The sequence below is a fragment of the Monodon monoceros genome, unplaced genomic scaffold, assembly GCF_005190385.1.
Source record: "Monodon monoceros isolate NGI ecotype Baffin Bay Population unplaced genomic scaffold, NGI_Narwhal_1 Super_Scaffold_5, whole genome shotgun sequence".
Classification (NCBI taxonomy): domain Eukaryota; kingdom Metazoa; phylum Chordata; class Mammalia; order Artiodactyla; family Monodontidae; genus Monodon; species Monodon monoceros.
In genome coordinates, this window is record NW_021703782.1 from 89641326 (window position 1) to 89655486 (window position 14161).

At 49.8% G+C, this 14161-nt stretch overlaps 1 protein-coding gene across 4 annotated transcripts in view; it reads right to left on the reverse strand.

Moving 5' to 3' along the window:
- Positions 1 to 13896, reverse strand: part of PTPN3 (protein tyrosine phosphatase non-receptor type 3) — a 110094-nt gene extending 96198 nt beyond the window's left edge. For 3 of the 4 annotated variants that reach the window (XM_029202847.1, XM_029202846.1, XM_029202850.1), the window contains exon 1: positions 13809 to 13894. The gene's annotated coding sequence lies outside the window, so the exon portion shown is untranslated. Of the gene's footprint in view, positions 1 to 13808 lie in introns of all 4 variants that reach the window. The other variant, XM_029202848.1, reaches the window with a different exon arrangement.
- Positions 13897 to 14161: the final 265 nt, after the last annotated feature.

Here is a 14161-nt window from a genome sequence, read left to right on the forward strand (position 1 = left end):
CCCCCTCCCCTCCCCCTCCCCTCCCTTCCCCTCCCCTCTCCAGGAGGAAGCCCAGCACCAGGGGACACCTCCACCAGCAGTTTTCTCCCAAGCGGCTCCTCCACAGCAAAACCCTATTAAAAGTCATGAAACAGGCCTCAACAAGGCCCAGCTGCCAAGAACCCTTTCCCTCCCCTCCTTTGACGGGGCTCCCTTCCAAGCCCAGTCTTCCCACATCAAATCACCAGTTTCCACCATCATCTCCAAGAGGAGGCCGAGACTTGCCTCCTTACCCTTCAGCCCACATCCTGAGGAGGCCCAGCAGGGTCCTGGGGATGGAGCTGAGGAAGAGAAGGTCTCTGCCCTGGGGATGCTCACAAGGGGGAGCCCGACCCCGAACATGTACCCCTTTAATGGGGAAACGTTCTCAACCCCCCATATATTCATTCACCTGGACCTATATGGTAACTCTTAAGAAACTAAAGCCTTTCTTAGTCTTTGAAAATGTCTTTTAGTAGCAAATAATCACTGCAACAAGGGAATCTGCCTTATGATCGAAAAAATTTAAGATTAACTTTGTATAAAACAGAAAACGTTAAAATTACAACACAAAAATTTTAAATTCCTGCATTATTTATAGACCAAAAACACTTTATTTGTGATACACACTTTGTCATACACAGATCTATTCTGGAGTTCAGCTACTCAACATGTGGTCTCTGGCCAGTCTCAACACCACCTGGGGGGCCTGTTAGGGATGCAGAAGGCAGGGCCCACCCCCCAGGCCCCTCGAATCAGAATCTGCATGTTAGCACTAAAGCTTGGGAAGCCCTGGCTTAGAGCATATCACCAGCAGGGTTAGGGGGAGAGACAGGGGAAAGCAACGCCGGATGGAGCCAGGCGACATGGGACCCACAGAGAAGAGGTGATATTAGTGCTTCTGCAGGGAACACTTTCTGGCAACAACATGAAGCAGGTATAAATGTTAGGGACCCACTGGGGAGAGAGGCAAATGGGAGAAGTGTGTGAACCCACCCAGTTTTAGTGGGGGGAAGGAGGGGCAGGTTGGAGGAGGGGCTGAGGTGTGATGGGAGGGATTTGTCCAGTGCAGCTGTAGGAGTGAAGGGAGACCCTGGGGTTTCTATGCTGGAAGACACGTCACTTACAGAGAGAACATTTTTAAGGAGGAAGGTGCAGAGCTCTGCTTTGGACATGCACATGCAGAAGAGGGACCTGGGGACACTCAGGGGGAGATGTTCAGATGTGATACACACAGAGATGACCAGGCTGGAGCAGACCTGTGAGCCCCTGATGATGGGATAAGGTGTGCTCACCCAGGAAGGCCTGCAGGACGACAGAACAGAGGGAAAGGAGCCAGAGAGCAGAGGATGAGCCAGGGTGGGTGGGGAGGCAGGAGGGGAGCTGCATCACAGAAGCCCCAGCAGGGGGGCATCGGCACAAAGACCAAATGGTCTGAGTGATGAAATGCCACTGATCTTGACAAGTGAGCGGTTCCTGGCCATCACAGCAAGGGCAGTGTTGCTCAAGCGGCAGGTGGGGAAGCCTGGGGACAATGGGCTGGGGGATGCAGGCAATAGATAAAGCTGAGGCTGCTAGATAAATAAATGCCTAAACATCTCACCTGAGGTTGCAAGCCCCCTTTAATCAGAATTGTGTCCTTCGGTACACCCATGTTCATAGAAGCACTACTTGCAATAGCCAAAAGGTGGAAGCAACCTAGGCATCCATTGACAGATGACTGAATAACAAAATGTTGTATGTACGTTCAATGGAGCATTACTCAGCCTTAAAAAGGAAGAAAATTCTGACACATGTGACAACATGGATGAACCTGGAGGACATTATGCTAAGTGAAATAAGCCAATCATAAAACGGCAAGTACTGCATGATTCCAGTTATATGACGTACCTAGAGTAGACAAAATTATAGAGACAGAAAGTAGAGGGTGGCTGCCAGGGATGGGGTGGGGGGTCGGGGAGGGAACGGGGAGTTAGTATTCAGTGGGTAGAGTTTCAGTTTTGTAAGATGAAGAGAGATCTGTGGATGCATGGTGGTGACGGTAGCACACAAGTGTGACTGTGCTTAATGCCACGGAACTGTATATACACTTAAAAATGGTTAAAATGGTCAATTTTATGTTATGTGTATTTTACCACAAATTAAAAAAATATGTCTCCCTGGGACTTCCCTGGTGGCACAGTGGTTAAGAATCCACCTGCCAATGCAGGGGACACGGGTTCGAGCCCTGGTCCGGGAAGATCCCACATGCTGCAGAGCAACTAAGCCCTTGAGCCACAACTACTGAAGCCCACATGCCCTAGAGCCCGCGCGCCACAACTACTGAGCCTGCGTGCCACAGCTACTGAGCACACATGCCACAACTACTGAAGCCCGCATGCCTAGAGCCCGTGCTCCACAACAAGAGAAGCCACCACATGAGAAGCTCGCCCACTGCAATGAAGAGTAGCCCCCGCTTGCCGCAACTAGAGAAAGCCCGCGCCCAGTAGCAAAGACCCAATGCAGCCAAAAAAAAAACAAACAAAAAAACCCCTTAAAAAAACTGTCTTTCTTTCAGCATAGGTATAGAAAACCTGAACTTCTGGAATTGAATAGCATGTCTATGTCAAGAGAGGTGAGAGCCAATCTTTTTCTGCGACTGTAAACTATTCCGCCAGCAGGCTTGGCAGTGAAAGGAAGGGAGTGATGGGGCCGTGACCTAATGGTAAGGCCGGGCTGGGAGAAGGCTTTTCTTTTGTCTTTTTTTTTTGGTGATGGGAGGACAGTTTTCAACTGGAAGTGGAGAGGTAAGCCAGAGCCAGAGACACTCATTTCTCAAACTGGAAGAAAGTAAGAAAGAGAAAATGAAGGAGGGAGGAGGAAAGGTGAGGAAGCTCCCTCCAGACGGCCCTGAGCATCCCAGGGCCACAGGTGGTGGGGTCATCTGGAGAGGGGAGGGCAACAGGTAGGAGACCCAGAGAGAGTGGAGAAGCTAGGCTGGCTGGCATGGGAGCAACAGGGGAGGACAGAGGGCTGGTTGGGCAGCAAGGAGGGCCCAGCTGGCTGTAAAGCACAGAGCACACCATCTAGAACTATCACTAAGCCTGGGGCAGCGATCCTCAAAGGATGGTCCCCGGTCTCTGGACCAGCAGCATCACTGAGGAGCTTGTTAGAAATGCAAATTATGGGACTTCCCTGGCAGTCCAGTGATTAAGACTCTGGGCTTCCACTGCAGGGGCCACAGGTTTGATCCCTGGTCAGGGAGCTAAAATCCCGCAGGCCACGTGGCCTGGCCAAAAAGTAAAAAAAAAGTGCTAAAAAAAAAAAAAGAAATGCAAATTCTGAGGCCTCACCTGAGTCTGATTCAGACCCACTGACTCAGAAACTCTGCGGGTCGGGCATAGCAGCTTGTGTTTTAAAAGGCGATTCTGATGTGCTAAAGTTTGAGAAACGGTAGTACAGAATACAGAAACTCAATGGAAGATATATATCATCTTCTTACATAAAAACGAAAAAAAAACAATCAGCCTAGCAGGGCTTCCCTGGTGGTGCAGTGGTTAAGAATCCACCTGCCAGTGCATGGGACACGGGTTTGAGCCCTGGTCCAGGAAGATCCCACATGCCGCGGAACAACTAAGCCCGTGCACCACAACTACTGAGCCTGTGCTCTAGAGCCCATGAGCCACAGCTACTGAGCCCGCGTGCCACAACTACTGAAGTCCGCATGCCTAGAGCCCGAGATCCACAACAAGAGAAGCCACCGCAATGAGAAGCCCGAGCACAGCAACGAACACTCAATGCAGCCAAAAATAAATTAATTTAAAAAAAAATCAGCCTAGCAACTTCTACATAAAAGAGCAAGAAATGCACAATTTTTAATACTTTGATGCCAATACAGCTTATTTCTACAGTTAGACAAATGCCAAAAGATGTTAACAAAATGATAGAAATATACAGTCTATTTAATAAACTTCCCTAGATGATATCTAGAAAACACACCCAAGATCTGGGGGCTGGAAACTGTATGATTCAGGTACCAGTCCCTGCTCTGTGACTATCTGTGTGCCCTGAGCATGCCTCAGTTTCCCCACCTGTAAAGAGAGGGAGCTGGAAAAGATTCTTCTGAGGTCCTTTCCAGTTCAGACACTGTGTGACCCTCTCTGTCCTGTAAAAGGTGACCTCAAACTCAATGCTTTTACATAGCTATGCCTGGGTGGGGTGGGGGAGAACATTTTTAACCAGTAAACATAGTATCACAGTTAACCAGAAAAATTTCCAAAGTTCAGTAAGTGCTAGTATCTTGCATTCTAATAACTAGAAACTCTAACTGGCTTTTCCCTTAAAGCCACCAATGCCTGGAGTTATAAAAACACTATACTGCACTGGACCATGTTCTTGAAGTCCACAGGACTAGGATGCCCCAGAAAATCTCTATACCTTCACATTTTCACCCTATAAAACAGGCATACCTCAGAGATACTGTGGGTTCCGTTCCAGAACACTGCAATAAAGCAAATATCGCAATAAAGTGAGTCACACACATTTTTTTGGTTTCCCAGTGCATATAAAAATTATGTTTGCACTATACTGTAGTTTATTAAGTGTATAACAGCATTATGTCTAAAAAACAATATACATACCTTAATTAAACATACTTTATTGCTAAAAAAAATGCTAACCATCATTTGAGCCTTCAGTGACTCATTATCTTTTGCCAGTAGAGTGTTTGAAATATTGCGAGAATTACCAAAAGGTGACACAGAGACCCGAAGTGAGCAAATGCTGGTGGAAAAATGGCACCGAGAGACCTGATTGATGCAGGGTTGCCATAAACCTTCAACGTAAAAACCACAGTGTCTGCGAAGCCCAATACAATGAGGTATGCCTACACTTTTTAATCCAGGAAGGCAGAGTTCGTGCGTTTTGCTAGGCAGAAAATGAGTTAAGGAACTGGGCTAATCACACACCAGTGCCTGCCCCTGTGGCCGAGTGTCAGGCATTCAATACTGCAGCTCTAGGCTTCCTGATAAATGACCCTGTATTGGCCTTGTTACCAGACTCCCTAGATGCTGGTTTCCTGCCTGGTCTCTCTGCATCCAAGTCCTTCTCTGCACCTTCTAGTCATTCAATGCCCATTCTCTTGTGCCTGGGTCCCCAATGCCAGCTGCTTCCGTGCCTCTGCCAAAGACCGGCAACTCGGTTCTGATCTCAGAACTAGGGCTGGAAGAGGAACCTGGGTGTCTGCGCACAAAAGACAGGTGGAAGTGTGAGCGTGGCAGGGGCCGGGTGGGAAAGATAAGGTCTAGGGAAACTCTGGTCTCCAGCCATACCTCACTTACACACCCTGGCTCTTAAATTCCATTAAAATTGGGCCAGTAGGAAGCACAGCTGGCCTGTTTTCCCCTCGTGCATGTATCACAAACCCCATCCCCTCTCCTCCATCCAGCCTGGGTTTGGAAGTGATGTTCCAGGCTCTCTCAGTCCCTGTGGCAGGAAGGAACAGGTGAGGGGAGGGCTGAAACGAAGTGGATGTAGCAGGAGAAAGGCTGGGAGGGGCACACCAAGGGAGGTGCAATCACAGAGAGGACCAAAGCCACTAATGTGGGCCTGGCAGGCAATGCCAGCGAGATGAGTTTCGCTTTGTCCAGGCAGAAAATTCCTACTGCTAGAGGGCTTTCTAGGCTGATCCCCAGGCACTGATCTCCAACTTCAAAGTCACATTTGGGTAGAGTGACCACATATCCTGATTTGTCCAGGATAGCCAAGTTGAAGTTACTTGATTAGAAGCAATTATTAACAGCTCCTCATTTATTCTCAAAATGTTCTGGTTTGGATTAGAAATTCTAGTTACCTTATTCTTGGGCCCCTAGGCCTGGGAAGTCAGAATTGCATTTGGAGAAGGCACTCAGTGTCAGGAGGAACGTGCAGGCTGAGTCTTGCCCCTCACCAAATGTTCTGTTCTCCACTCTAGTGTCCCTGCCAAGCCATGGCCCGGCGTCCGCTTGTATTCCTGCAGAGACAGCAGGCTCACTATCCCTGGAGGAAGCCTCTCTTTTGTGGGGAAAGCTGTGTTATTAAAAAAGAATATCAGGATAGATGAATGAACAAAGAAGATGTGGTATATATATACAATGGAATATTACGCAGCCATAAAAAAGAATAAAATCTTGCCATTTGCGGGAACACAGATCTAGACGAGGGGTCCGCAACCCCCGGGCTGCAGACCGGTACTGGGCCGCAGCCTGTTAGGAACCAGGCAGCACAGAAGGAGGTGAGCGGCAGGTGAGCGAGGAAAGCTCCATCTGCCACTCCCCACTGCTCCCCTTCGCTCCCCATCCCTCCCCATCACTCCCCTTCACTCCCCATCGCTCCCCATCCCTCCCCATCGCTCCCCTTCGCTCCCCATCCCTCCCCATTGCTCGCATTACCGCCTTAACCATTCCCACTGCCATCCATGGAAAAACTGTCTTCCACGAAACCCGTCCCTGGTGCCAAAAAGGTTGGGGACACTGAACTAGAGGGTATTATGCTAAGTGAGGTAAGCCAGACAGAGAAAGACAAATACTGTATGACTTCACTTACACGTGAAATCTAAAAAAACAGAAGAACAAATGAAACAAAACAGAAACAGACTCATAGATACAGAGGACAAACAGACGGTTGCAGGGGGTGGGGGGATAGGTTGGGCAAACTAGGTGAAGGGATTAAGAAGTACAAACTTCCAGTTATAAAATACATAAGCCACAGGGATGTAATATACGGCTTAAGGAATGTAGACCACACTATGTAACAACTTTGTATGGGGACAGATGGTTACTAGCCTTATCGTGGTGGTCATTTCATAGTGTAGGCAAATGTCAAACCACTATGTTGTTCACCTGAAACTGACATAATATTGTATGTCAACCACACTTCCAGTAAAAAATAAATGCATAAAAATAAAAGCAGCAAGATTCCAATCTATATACAGCAAGATGGCAACTAAATAACAACATTCTGGGCTTCCCTGGTGGCACAGGGGTTAAGAATCCGCCTGCCAATGCAAGGGGACACAGGTTCGAGGCCTGGGCCAGGAAGATCCCACATGCTGTGGAGCAACTAAGCCTGTGCGCCACAACTACTGAGCCTGCGCTCTAGAGCCTGCGAGCCACAACTACTGAGCCTGCGTGCCACAACTACTGAAGCCTGCGTGCCTAGAGCCCGTGCTCCCCAACAAGAGAAGCCACTGCAATGAGAAGCCCGCGCACGGCAAGGAAGAGTAGCCCCCACTCGCCACAACTAGAGAAAGCCCGCGCGCAGGAACGAAGACCCAATGCAGCCAAAAATAAATTAAAAAAAACAAAAAAACCCACAACATCCTTCTGCTGAAAGGAGTGGGCGTGGGGGAGACTAGACAACCTGCTGACTTTTTTCATTCAGCAAATGTTAACTGAGTGCATTTGATGTTTCAGTGGCATTGAAGACACATGGTGGGTTAAAACAGACTCAAACTGAGGAGAATTCTACCAAATAACTGGCCTGTATTCTCCAAAAATGTCAAGGTCACAAAAGACAAAGAAAGCCTGAGGAACTGCTCTAACTTAAAGGAGACTGAAGAGACATAACCACATGCAACGCGCGATCTGGGGTTTTCTTTGCTACAAAGGACACTACCAAGACAACTGGCAAAGCCTGTAGGTCTGTAGATTAGATAACAGTACTGTATCAATACTGATTTCTTGTTTAAAAAGTGTACCATAGTTATATAGGAGAATGTCATTGGTTTTAGGAAATACACTGAAGTATTTAGGGGGAAAGGAAGACTCTATAAATGACCCTCAAATGGTTTAGGAAAAAAATGTACACCCAGAGAGAAGAATAAAATAAATGTGATAAAACGGTAACATTTGACAAATCTGGGTGAAGGGTATATGGGAGTTCTCTGTTCTATTCTTGGAACTTCTCTGTAAGTCTGAATTAGGTCAAAATAAAAAGTTAAAAGAAAAAAAATAAGTCTCAAAGAAAGTGTGTGTGTGGTGTGTGCATGTGTGTTTAAAGGAAGAGAGACCCTGATTTCACAGAGCTCACAGTGTAGCTGGGGAGACGGGTACTAATACAAATAATTACACTAATTAAGCACAAAATTGCAACTGTGAAAAGTGCTGTGAAAGGAGAGAGACCTGGGGGCCAGAATGTGAGCGTTTACGGCAGGCAGTTTTACCCACAGCAGGAAGGCGAGGGGAGGCATCTACAATCATGCAGCCAAGGCCCAAAGAATGAGTTAACTGGGGAGGAGGGGAGGAAGGTTCCAGGTTCTCACTGGCCCTGTGAGCACAGAAAGCATGGGGACCAAAGCATGTACACCAGGGCCTGCAGGAGATGCCAACATTAGTTTTGTCTTTTATTCTAAAAGCAAAAGGAAGCAGCTTTGAAAGACCCCCTTGGCTGCAGCAGGAACAGGCTGGCATGTGGAGTCCTCCATGGTGGTGATGGTGGTGGTGAGAGCTGCTTCCAGGAAGAACACCATGCATGATATTTCCATTGCTCCCTGACACCTTAATTTTCTACAGCAGCCATGTATGAATTTGATAACCAGACCTGGGGAGGGAATGGTGGGGGGAGCAAAGCGAGCAAGACCTGAGCTCACGCTGTCATTATCTCCACTCTAGGCCCACCAGTGGTTCGGGTCAAGGGACGGCTGACAGAGCTGGTTGCTGCCTCTCCCACCAAGACCCTCAGGTCTAGACCGAGGCTGACTCACCTGAGGGAAGTAGCGTGCAGGGACCAGGTCTTCACACTCCTCTCTCTAAGTCAGACCAGTGCCTTTCGTCAACACAGCACCCAGCTGGCCACAGCCCCTTTCTGGTCCTGGACCCTGCCCCTTGGAACGTCCCTCTAGCCCTGGGAGCCGGGCCCTCAGCCCTGCCCTGGGAGCAGGCCATCACTCGCGACAGCCACTCTCAGCATCGAAGGCTAAACAAGGCGCTTGTCTGCGGGTCAGCGGCGCAAACACAAAGGGAGGGGATCCTTTTCTGTGCCAAGTTCTACCTGAGTGGGTTTTCGGTCATTAGCTCCTTTAACGGAAAAAGGTTCTATTATTATCCTCATTTTACAGTCAAGTATTTGCCTGGGGACAGACTTGAGTTCAAACCTTGGCTGTCCTCGTAGAGCAGTGTGCCCTTCCAGGAGTCATTTCATCTCTCTGAGCCTCAGTTTTCTCATCCCATCTGTAAACTGGGGCTGGTAAGTATTAGCAAGATTCTGGGGCTAGAAGGTACTATTTATTCCATTTTGAGGCTCCAAGAGGCTCAGTACAGAAAATTCAAACTACACATTGCTTAACTATTTACTAAAAGCTTGTGTATCCTGACAGTAAATCACGGAACTTGAATTTTCCAGGACTATCCCAATTTCAAATGTTCTATTCTAACTTTCCACATAAACCATCGAAATGTCTCAAAAATTCCACTCTCAGTATCCAAACAACACCTCCCAGGCCTCCTCTTGCACAAAGACGCAGCACAAACATTCTTTCTCAGACTACAGATCCCAGTCTTTGGTTCAGAAAATGTAGTCAGTGGAGCCCTGCTGGCCCCCTGAAGGAAACGGGGTCAGGGAGAAAAATCCGGGGCAGTCAGCACTCCATCAGGACTCTCAGACTTGGCTGCTTCCTGGCACATCGATGTAAACCGCAGCCAGGAGAAGCTGTATCATGATGAGAGCCTCGTCCACAGAGGGACACAGACCGGGGACATGAGCTCTGCCCCCACCTACCTACCCAGTGGCCAGTACTCAGGGAAGCAGCACGGCCAGAGAGTTGCTACAAAGATTAAAAGATTAATATTTGGAAAGCACTCAGAACATTGCCTGGAAGCTAGTAAGTGCCATATCAGTGTGTAATAACTAAAACCAGAGGTATCCCTGGCAGAAGGTGCTCATGCCTCGGAGACAGCACAGAGGCATCGCTCCTATGCAGGACAAACAAGGAGAATGGACACATACCCTGGGATGAGTGAGGCCAGGCCCCTGTACAGAGATGGGGGGGTACCCTCACTATAGGAGGTGGGCCCTGCATTAGCCAAGATCAGGAGGCTGGGCCTGGGAAGAGTCACCATTCCTGAAATACAAGGGGTCTCTTCATGCCTCTGAGTCTTTGCATCTGCCATTCTGTCTGCCCCCTGAATACCATCTTTTTCTACCTTCAAGGCTGAATTCAAATGCCAACTACTCCAACTACCCTGATGCCCGTCAGAATGAATGGCTCTCTCCATTGGGGTCTCCTGCATCTAGCTTTATCCTCTTTTAAAGCAGTTGTCAGACAGATAGACAGCACATGCATGCCCACATGCGTGTACACACTCACACAGAAATGTCACCATGTCACTGTCTTCCCAACTCCACCATGAATCCTTCCAAGACGGGTTCAGCTTTCATCTCTGTAACCCTAGGGCCTGACACATAGTATAGGCTCAGTAAAGGTCTGAATTTGCTGTTACATCTGTGCTCACAGCTGATCTTCCCCTGGAGGCGGAAGGCTATTACAGGTGCATCATGCATAACCGGAAGCTATGGAGATGCAAGATCTCTGGGTCTCAGAACCCATGACCAGATCAGATTTCAGCCAGGGACCCACCAAGCACTCCCTTTTAGTTCCCCCTCAGGCGGATGAAAGGAGATGCCTGTGAGATCACAGTCTGCAGTTGCCAGGACCCAGACCTGGGCAGAGTGGACACTGACCTGGTCTGATCTTGTCTCTATTAGAGTTGGTCAGAAGAGCCCAGGCTTGGGAAGCTACACCAGCTGGCTGCCCCACACTCCCAGCCTGTCAACGCCGGGGGATTGCCCTCGGCATTCCAGCCCCTGCGAAGAGATGAAGAGGGTGGCCCTGCTTCCCAGGACCATTGTCTGAAGGAAGGAAGGTGAGCCCTGGGATTACGGTCAACAGGCACTTACCTACGGAGAGAGGGAAGGACCACAAATCGCAGGTTCCCCCCATCCCCCAACATGCCACAAACCCCGAGGTTGGTGGGGGGTGGGTAGGGTGCCTTGTCTTCCTGTTCCCTCCAGTCCCCAAAGTCCTCTGGTAGATTATGTCCATCCTAGAAAATGGAATTCCTCGTGTGCCTGGACCCGAAGTTCAGAAGGTCCCAGTTCGTCCCTCTAGCTCCTGGTCCCACACTACCTTTGCTAGCTGTTTCCTCAACTGTAAGAGGAGAGAGGGAGCACACTGAAATTAAACAATGCATGCAGAACCTCCCAGATCACAGTCAACAATCAAGGAGCTGGTCTCAATCCCCTGAGACCAATTACCAGCTTGGAAGCCCAACTTCTTTCAGAGATAAGATTCATCTCTGACCAGGTTCCTGACACTTGAATGGGAATGTTAAAAGCCACCAGAATACCTTCTCTATGATAAAATGTGGAAATGGAGGGCTCAAAAAAGGATGGTGAAGCAGTGTGGGATCCTGAATTGGATTGGACTCTGTGTTAACTTAGGTTCTTTCTCCCACCCCAAGCTGTCCCTGACCTTGGCCTCCTGTGTGTCTGGCCTGGCCAAGACCTGCCCTCTCCTTGAGGAGAAGTTCTCCAGGCACCCCGGGTTCACTGGAGTCCACTGGCCCACTCTGCATCCCCACCCAGCACTGCATCTGCCATGTAGAAGCAGCTCAATAAATACTTGCTGAACGGAATGCCTCAGTCACTCCAGCCACTCTGAGATGCCTTCAGTAACCTGACCTTTTACATTCCAGCTAATGTCTAATTTGCATATACGAGTTGGTTTTAGGAGACAGCAAATCACCAGGGACAAGGCAGGATCAATACAGAGTATTAGGCACGTTTTATTCTACTCTTAATTCTCTGCACATTGGTATTCCATCAACTGTATGCAGGATTTATGGGAGCTTACTATAAACTAGAATATTTAACTAGAATGACCTACTCTCTGTCAGATAATAGCTTGCTGTTAATTTTCAACTAGCCAAAAAGGTTTCCAGCTTCCAATCTACTTTACATCTTGATTTAATCATCAGGAACGCCACCTATTTGAAAGTCTCAATACAATAAAGAGCAGCCTGATGCAGAAGAAAAAGACCTGTCCGTGGAACCAGATGACATGAGTTATATCCCAGCTACACCACATACTGTGTAATTGACTGCTCAAAGCCTCAGTTTCCTCACCTGTAAAATGGGAATAACACCAGCCTCACAGGGGAGTTGTAAAAATTAAATCAGTTGATGCACATGGATGTACTCTGTGCAGTTCTACAAGTCTATACAAAGGTTGGTTATTAGAGTAAAAACATAAGACGAACTTCTCAAACAACTCAGATAGGCTGATGACAGAAAGCATGGTGGTTCTAAAGGGGGGGAGAAAGGGAAAATTTGCACCCTGCCCCCGCACAGGGAGGGACGTCGGGAAGCATTTTTGGTTGACACAACTGAGGAAAAGGGATTGCTACCGGAATCTACTGGGTAGAAACCAAAGATGCTGCTAAACATCCTACAACGCATAGAAAAGGCCCCACAACAAAGAATTATTGAACCCCAAATGCTAACATTGTGAAAGAAACCCTAATTTAAATAATCACTGAAAGCTGGGTTTGGGAGCTTTTTAGAACAGAAATCTTCCTAACTAGGCTTTACTTTCAAAGCATCATCTACTTAAACACTTGCAAGATGGATCATCTTGCAAAACAGCTCTTTTGTAAGTCAAGCTGAACTGCCAACTTCTGGAGTTTCTGAATGTATAAAACTGCTTTTAAAGAAGGTGCTCTCCGATTACAATTCAGCTAAATTGTTTTTCCAAAGATTTCAGTAGAAGTTCTCCTGGGCACAAAGACAGGGTCTGTCAATCTGGCACTAGGCCCTGAAGATGCTTTCGTAATTCCAATTTCCTGGTGAAATGGGAGCCACGAGGGTCTCTAAACGAGTTAAATTCCCATCATGCCAACTGCTTGTTTGCTTTGGCCGGGCACGGTGCCAAACACCTCCACATAATTTATCCCACTTAATCCACCCAACAACCCAGCGAGGTGGGCATTATTACGGGCTGTTTGCAGGGGAGGAAAATGAAGATCAGAGAAGTTAAACAACTCGCCCCAAGGTCACCAGCTGGCCAAGAGGGAGCCCAACCTGAATGGAGGTCTCCAGTTTCCGAGTCACAAGCTCTTTCCACCACCTCGGAAAACCCAGGTGTCAAGTCTTCTCAACTTCCCATGAATTTTTAAGGCAACCTCAACTTCTCAGTAAGTTCAGGTTGCTGAAAACGGGAATTTCCGGGGGACTGGGCGCTCTCACATACACTCCCCCACTGCAGCTGTCTCATCGCAGGTACCTGATAAATTATTCCAAATCACCCGTGGAACGGGGAGGATTTATTGGCGCTGGAGTTCGTGCCAGGCCCAGGAAATGCCATCTTTTAAAGCCGAGAGGCGAATTCGCCCTGGGAGCCGAGAAGGTCTGGCCGCCGCGCTTGGCTGACTCCACGCGGGCTGTGCGACCCTTCGGCGGCCGGGGCAGGGGCCGCGGTCGCGGCGGCGCTGGGCCCTCCCGGATGGCCGGCCGCTGGGCCCTCCCGGATCGCCGGGACCCAGCCCCACCCGGCCCGGCCTGCTCCCTCCCACCCGCGCCCCACCAGGTGAGCGCGGCCAGGGCGCCCCTCCCCGCCCCGACGAGGCGCCGGGAACCCGGGGCCGCCGCGTCCGCCAGCCCGCTCGCGCGTTCGCCGGGCGCCTGGGGAAGGGTGGGGGCGGGGCAGCGCCCAGCGCGACCCCGGCCCCCGGTGGCCCCGTGCCCTGCCCCCAGCCCGCTGGGGTCGCGCCGGCCCGTACCTGCAGCATCTGGGGGCGCGGGGCGCCCAGGTAGGTCGCGCGTGCGGGCGGCGCAGAAGCTCGCTCGCGGCGCGACCTGGCCGCCGTCTGAGCATGCCCAGTGCCGCCCGCGGGCGGCTCCCGCCGGCCCGGCTGGCCGCGACGGGCCCGCGCGCCGGGCGGGGGGCGGGCTCCCGGAACGCCCTGCGGGACGCCCCCGCCCCCACCCGAGGCCGGTGTGCTCGGACGCGTCTCCCGGGGCCACCAGGGCTCTCTTGCCGAGTTCCGTGCAGCCCGGTGTCCCCTCGCGCATGCACGCAGGCATTCGTTCCATTACCATTTATTAGGCACCAACTGTGTGCCCAGCCCTAAGT